The following is an 8,087-nucleotide window of genomic DNA, read 5'->3' as shown; positions in this document are numbered from 1 at the left end:
CCTGCGAATGCAAATTAACCTGCCATCTTTGTTGGGTTAATTTGCATACTCACTCCTGATTGGCTGGTGGGTGGGTAGCGTCGTACGCCAATTACCATTTTCTCTTTTATTAGTGTAGATATACATACACACTCACACACACACACACACACACACACACACACACATCAGTTTTTTACTGTGTACTAGACTAGGTCATAGAAGAATTTCAGCAATGTCCAGAATATCAGTATCATTAAAATAGTATTTCATCATAATGCAATAAGATTAGAAGTCAACAATGAAAAGATAAAAATATGTCATAAAATTGGTAAATAAAAACTCATTAATGGATGAATGAGGAAATGAAAATTATAAAATGCAGCTAAAAACAGAGAGCATTGCACGTAAAGATCTGAGATGTGACTTAAGCAGAACTCATGGAAATTTAATAGTTCTAAATGTATTTATTGAAAAGTAATAAATATTGATATAATGAACATATGTTTAATGCTAGGTGTTAAAGTATCAACAGGATAAATTCAAATTAAGTAAAAAAAGAAATAAATTAAGACTCAATAAAATAGAAAATAAAATAATACATTACTAATAAAACCGTGAAGTTAATAAAAATGGATAAACATCTGTAAAGACAGATCAAGGAACAATGAGTTCTATAAAGAACAAGAATATCACTGACAGCCGAAACCGGTTTGGCTAAGTGGATTGAGCGTCGGCCTGCGGACTGAAAGGTCCCAGGTTCGATTCCGGTCAAGGGCATATACCTGGGTTGCGAGCACATCCCCGGTGGGGGATGTGCAGGAGGTGGCTGATCGATGTTTCTCTCTCATTGATGTTTCTAACTATCTCTCTCCCTTCCTCTCTGTAAAAAATAAAATATATTTAAAAAAAAATATCACTGACAGAATGGAGAGTTTTAAAGTCATTAGAGAATACTGAGAACAAACTATTGCCAAAGAACTTGAAGACTTATGACATGGACAATTACAAAAATACATATCCCTGGCTGGTGTGACTTGGTTGAGTGCACCTTTTCGATTCTCAGTCAGGGCACATGCCTGGATTTCAGGTTCGATCCCTAGTAGGAAACGTGCAGGAGGCAGCTGATCATGTTTCTCTCTCACACCAATGTTTCTCTCCTCCCTTCTCTCTCCCTCGCTCTTCCTCTCTCTCTAAAGTCAATAAAAACATATTAATATAAATTACATATAACTAAAAAAGAAATAGAAAATCTAAACAGATGAATAACGATTTAAGTTCTGTAATTTCACATATGCATCACCTCATTCAAATAAAATCCAGACTTAGGTCTATTACTAAAATTTCAAGGGATATATATAATCCCTATCATATACAAAGTATCTAGAAAACAGTAAAAAAGGGAAAGTTATCCAATGCTAGTATAACCTTAACCTTAAAACTGACATATAAAAAAAATTTCTTGCAAATTTATGTATGGTCATAGCTAAAAATATTCTAAATAGCAAATCAAATCAACCGCTGATTAAAAAATACATAATGACTAAACGCATAGTAGGAAGGCAAGAAAGGCCAAAGATTAGAAAATCTATTAATGTAATTCACCACATGAATAAATTAAAGGAGAAAAACAATGTAATTATCTCAGTACATCCCAAAAAGCATTTGTTAAAATTCACCATCTTCTGAGGATAAAGACTCACTCAGGTTTGGGACTTGATAAAGTGCAGTTTTCAAAATCTAGCCATGGCCAGTGTGGCTCGGTTGAGCATCGTCTCAAAGGTTGCCAGTTTGATTCCTGGTCAGGGCACATGCCCGGGTTTGGGGCTCCAACCCCAGTAGGGGGCCTGCAGGAGGCAGCTGATAGATGTTTCTCTCTCCCTTCCTCTTTCTCTAAAATCTTAATAAAATCTTATAAAAATTGATAGCAAGTATCCTATTGAATGGGGTAACAATGCCAGCTTTCATCTTTTCTAACTAGCATTATTACTAGAGTTCCTAGCAAATGCAAATAAGACAAGGAAAAGAAATAAACATCATAAAGATCAGAAGAGAAGAAACAATATTGTTATTTGTAAATGGTTTAATTAACACAAAATTTAAGAGAATATATAAATTTTAAAACTGGATTGTTCATCAGGGTTGCAGTATTGTAAGGACAATAATCAGAAAATGAAACAAAAAGATTCCCATTCAAAATAGTAGAAAAAACTTATTTAGGGATAAATCTAACAATAATATGCAATATCTTTATGAAAACAAGAATTTAACTTTTAGTGAGGGACATAAATAAATGAAGAGATATATAAATTCCTTAAGAGGAAATAGAAAACCTAAACAGACCCAAACTATTTTATTTCTTTAACATTTAACACAAACACACATGGGCAAGTAAACATGATAAAGCTATTAATTCTTTTCCAGTAAATCTATAAATTCAGTACAATTCCAGTGAAAATCCTAAGGGGACTTGTTCTTGGTAGAATTTCACAAACTCTTAGATAAAGTCCAAAAATTGTCTAGTCAATTCTGGATATGACTAAATTGTGGGTACATGCCCTTCTATCTGTAAAGAATGATTTTGAAACTATAGAAAGTATTTAAATATGTTATTGGCCCATAGATAAATCATTTAGTAGGATAGAATAAAGAACTCAGAAACAGAGTAAGCATATACCTGGTATATAATATACATTGATTTAAATCAGTGGGAAAGGGTGAACTGTTCAATTAATTGTATTAGGATACTTGGCTTCTTATATAGAGAAAAGTAAAAGTAGATTCTTACTTCATACCCTCTTTATTTTTTCAGTTGGTTTATTTATTTTTCTTTATTCTCTTTCTCTACACAACAATCTCATCTCCCTCCCTATAAGCATCAAATTTAATTTGATTAATGGGTATTTTTTTAGTGTATTGAGTGTGTATATTCTGTGGTATATATTTAAAATTTATATAATGATATTATGTATCTCACTTTGTTTCATATGTTTTAAAGTAATTACTGTCCTTAATATCCATGTTGCTTTGTATATATCTAATGCTGCTTCTAACTGCTGCACAATGTTCTATTATAGACACCCACCACATTTTATCACTTGCCTAGTAATGGATACCTATCACTCTGTTCTTTTATCAGCTATTGCTGCATAACCAACTACCCCACAGTTTATTGGCTCGAAACAAGAATCAGTTATTGTTTCTCCTGAGCCTGTGGGTTAGCAATATAGTTCTACTGAGATGGCATGGGCATCCTCTCCTACGTGTGGTGATCTGTGGATCATCTGGGAACTTGCTGGTCTAGGAGAACCTTAGCTGGAACAACTGAGCCCTCCTTCTCTCTTCTTTCCAGACATCATACTACTTTTCCATTTCTTAAATATTGGACAGGAACATCATGTGTAAGAGTAGTGATACTAATTGGCATCCCTGTTTTGTTCCTGATCTTGAAGGAAGTGTATGTGAAGTTTGAACTTGGAGTTGAATGTTTGTTGTGGATTTTAATATATAGTATATTCAAGTTAAGGAATTTCCACCTATTCCTTTGGTTTGTTTATGTGTTAGTTATATATGTAAGTATGGAGTTCTATCAGCTGCTTTTTTGGCCTTCTTTGATGAGTCATGATTTTTCTACTTTATTAATGTCACTTAAGTGACAGATTTTCAGACATTGAACTTTCCTTATGTTTGAGAATACCTGTTGCTCATCATTTTGCTTTGGTTTGCTTTCAGGTAAAGGGCCTTTCATAAATGCTACAGAATTATAATTTTCTGTTGTGTTGTCTTTATTTGGTTTTGGAATCAAGATTACACTAGGCTCCTAAATAATCCAGGTTGCTTTCATATATTATTTTCTTCATTTTTTTTGCAACAATTTTTATAAAATAAGAATTAATTTTACAGTTTGCAAGGTTTTGCCTAAAGGGACATTAAGGGATTTCATTTTGTGGAGAGAAGGCTTTGGACTACATTTTAATTTCTTTCCTACTTACTATTCAATTTTTTTCTTTATACAATTTATATTATTTCTTTATAAAAATACAACTATATTTTAACTTTATTAGGTTAAATTTTTTATAATACTGATTTAATATTTTTATATTGTATCTATAGTTATTACTCCTTCCTTCCTTGTTTTTTTTTTGTTTGTTTTTTTTGCTTAATTCTTACCTGAGGATATTTTTTCGATTGCTTCTCAGAGAGAGTGAAAGGGAGGGGGAGCGAGAGAAAGAGAAACATCAATCATCTGTTCCCATAGGTGCCATCGCTGGTGATTGAACCCACAGCCTTTTGGTGCACAGGATGATGCTCCAACCAACCCAGCCAGCCATCCAGGGCTGATTTCTTTTTTACTATTCCAAGGATTACTTAACATACACTGTAAAGGAAAACATGTATGAATTAGACTGTACCAAAATTTAAAATTTTTGTAGGACAGGATACCATAGACCAACCAAATTAAAAGCCAGATAGCAGGCTGCAGAAGATATTTGCAACAGATATCTGAATTATCTAGAATAGTTTAACATTCTACAGATCAATAATACAAGAGGTATCACAGAAAAATGACAAATAATATGAATAAGCAATTCATAGGAGAAATGTTAATGGTCAATAAGTAATGAAAAAATGTCTATCCTCAGTACTTAGTAAGTATATGCAAATTAATATAATAGATGGCAAAAATTTAAAGCCTGATCATATTTTTTATTGGTGGGATTTTAGATTTGCACATCTACTTAGGACAGAGTAACATCTAAAAATTAAAAATGCATTTATTTTGTGAACTAAAAAAATCTATAGGTATATACTGTGGAGAGATTCTAGCATACATGCTTAAGAAAACCTAGGTAAGATTTTTTGCAACGCTGTTTATAAAAGTGAAAATTGAAGCAATTTTATTTTCCAACTGGTAGATAATTTGATGAATAAAATGGGGTAAATTCATGTACTGGAATACTTTATAGCATCTAAAAAGCATAGCTATATTTACTTATACCAGGGGTCCTCAAACTGCGGCCCGTGGGCCACATGCGGCCCGCCGAAAACATTTATCCAGCCCACCGGGTGTTTTTGCCGCCGCTGCCTGTCCTGCTCAGCAGCCGACTCGTCCCGGGCCCGCAGTGCACATGTGTGGAATGTCTGAGGGACAGTGAACTGGCCCCCTGTTTAAAAAGTTTGAGGACCTCTGACTTATACCAATAGATATAGAATATAAATCTTGAAGGGAAAAAGTAAATTTTTAAAATGGCATACATAGTATAATGTCATTGATGTACCCAAAGCATGCAAAAACAGTGCTATATATTATTCTGGGATATACATGTGTGTGTATGTATATATATACACACACACACAAACATAAAGTTATAAAAATAGACCGGAAAAATATATACAAAACTCATGTCGGTGGTTCCTTTTGGAGAGATGGAATGGTGAATAAGGACTGGAGGTAGTAGTCAAAGATGTTATATTCACCTGTATTAATGTTATTACTTTAAGCCATAAATAACAAAATAGTTGGTCCTGTGTTGTTGGAATATGACTATTTGTTACATTAGTTTTTGTAATTTCATGCATGTTTTAAATCTTTCTCAAAAATTGTATGAGATACGTTCTTAAACTTGAAACACAGGTTACACATTTCTAGCCTGGGATGATGGTGATGTCATTGACAGAGTGTGAAACAAGGGAGATTTATAGATAAAAGACCTTTAGGTGTCAGTGGGTTTTCCAAATAAAGATGCTTACTAGCCCTGGCAGGTGGTTCAGTTGGTTGGAGTGTTGTCCCATACACCAAAAGGTTGTGGGCTTGAACCCTGGCCAGGAGTCAACCTTTCAATATTTCTCTCTAACATCGATGTTCGTTTATCTCTCTCTCTCGCAACCAAATGATATCTCTCTCTCTCTCTCTCTCTCTCTCTCTCTCTTTCTTTCTCTCTCCCTTTCTCTCTCTCTGAACCAGTAAAAACATATCCTCAGGTGAGGATTAAAAGAGTGATGCTTACCATATAATTGGAAATTAGAACTTAGAGCTAAAAAAATAAATAAGTCCAGCCCGAAGATGCTGGTTTTTTAATCAGTACAGAAATAATACTGAAAGCCATGGTGCTGAACTGATGCTAGATACCATTCTTGATAGAATAGAGAATGAAGAGAGAAGGTGGCTACGGATGACACTTTGGGAGAGCAGTCAGAATTAAGGGTGAAATCAACTGAAAAGAAATAGGAATGAAAACAAAGCCAGACAGTTTATAAGTTTACTAAAGGCCTGGTGCACGGAATTTGTGCACTTGGGCTGGTGGGGGGTCCCTCAGCCTGGCCTGTGGACCTCTCGCAGTCCGGGAGCCATCAGTCGGACATCTTTAGTGCTGCTGTGGAGGCAGGAGAGGCTCCCGCCACCACCGCTGTGATTGCCAGCCATGTGCCCGGCTTCTGGGTGAGTGACGCCCCCCCTGTGGGAGCACACTGACCACCAGGGGACAGCTCCTGCATTGAGCATCTGCCCCCTGGTGGTCAGTGCATGTCATAGTGACCGGTCGTTCTGCTGTTTGGTTGATTTGCATATTAGCCTTTTATTATATAGGATTATAATGAAAATCAAACGAAGGGAAGGATTTCAATAAGGGGTAGTCAGTAATGCCATTTGTTTGGATAAGTAGAGTCAGGTGAAGACTAAGAGGACTTTGCTGCATTTGGCATTTCCTAAAAGCTCAGTGTTGCCTGGCCAGTGTGTCTCAGTGGTTGAGCATCAACCTATTAACCAGGAGGTCATGGTTCGATTCCTGATCAGGGCACATGCCTGGGTTGTGGGCTCGATCCCCAGGAGGGGACATGCAGGAGGCAGCTGATCAATGATTCTCATCATTGATATTTCTCTCTTTCTCCCTCTCTAAAATCAATAAAAACAGATTAAAAAAACAACAAAGCTCAGTGTTGACCTTTGCAGAACCTTTTAATGGGTAGGGTGCAGAAGCTGTATTTCAGGGGGGTGAAGAGATTAGTTAATCTGAATATTCCTTTTGGAATTAATCAAGATAGAATTTGAGTTTAATTGTAATGTGTTTTAGTTAAGAACTCCATTGTAAATTTTTTTTCATAAATATGCTAAAAAGAATCATGTATTAGCCCTTGTAATTTCACAGGAATTAAAAAATTTTTTTTCCAGACTAAACATTCTCTAATAATAAAAAAGAAACCAAGTCCTTGAAATTAGTTGTCCTAAATGCTATTTAAAACTAGAGGTCCGGGGCACATATTCGTGCACCAGTGGGGTCCCTTGGCCTGGCCTGCACCCTCTCACAATCCGGGACCCCTCAGGGGATGTCAGACTGATTTTTTCTTGCAACACATTTCAATCTGTCTTATATATACACATATACTAGAGGCCTGATGCATGAAATTCTGTGTGAATCTTTAGACTGCATTCCTAATCTATTGTCTATCTTACAGGGTTGGTGAACCAGGCCTTACTTAATGGTCCTAAATCACTTGATTTCCAGCTTATTATTCTTCATATTTTTCTTGTAGCTTAGTTTTCTTAACCTTTCCCCCGCTAAGTATGCTCAACACATCACACCCCAGCTTTGAATTTCATCCTTAGATTGGTTTTATCTGAAAAAAAGCTTAGGCTGTTTGGCCTCCTCTTATTGTTCTCTCACCAATTCACTGCTCAAAATTGTTCCTATTTTTAAAAAATTTCTCAGACTTTTATCTATTGCTTTAGCTTTTATTAAAAAGCCAGACAACCATTTTGCAATTTAAAATTCATAAATATAATAGTAAAATGGGTTTAATTTTTTATCCATTTTATAACTTCTAAGTTTTATAATGAAGATTGTTTTGTAGAATTTTTGTCCTTGAAATCATATATACTGTGTGACTTTGGTCAAAATTTTAACTTGTACACATAGTTTCCTCATGTGTAAAATGAGGTCATTGAACTAAATCAGTGATTCTCAAATAATTTTACCATTGGTAGTTAAAGAGCTTTTAGTACTAAAATAGGAAATTGGCATCCTTCTCCCAAATTATAGAAAAAATTAATGGATAGAATATCTCCTACCTATAATTTTTTTAAAACTGAAAGCCTGTTTTGTCCTTTGTTT

General features: G+C 35.1%; 1 protein-coding gene across 11 annotated transcripts in view; it reads left to right on the top strand.

Annotated features, from left to right (window-relative positions):
- The window catches only part of ELF2 (E74-like factor 2 (ets domain transcription factor)), a 92,349-nt gene that overhangs the window by 54,683 nt on the left and 29,579 nt on the right, over positions 1-8,087 (top strand). The window contains exon 1 of one of the 11 annotated variants that reach the window (XM_015565509.1): positions 6,082-6,087. The exons of the other annotated variants lie outside the window; for them this stretch is intronic. The gene's annotated coding sequence lies outside the window, so the exon portion shown is untranslated. Of the gene's footprint in view, positions 1-6,081; positions 6,088-8,087 lie in introns of those variants that run through there. 11 annotated transcript variants of the gene reach the window in all.

Source organism: Myotis davidii, unplaced genomic scaffold, assembly GCF_000327345.1.
Source record: "Myotis davidii unplaced genomic scaffold, ASM32734v1 scaffold436, whole genome shotgun sequence".
NCBI lineage: Eukaryota > Metazoa > Chordata > Mammalia > Chiroptera > Vespertilionidae > Myotis > Myotis davidii.
The sequence above is the reverse complement of the archived record's forward strand: the minus strand, read 5'-3'. Positions and strand labels throughout refer to the sequence as shown.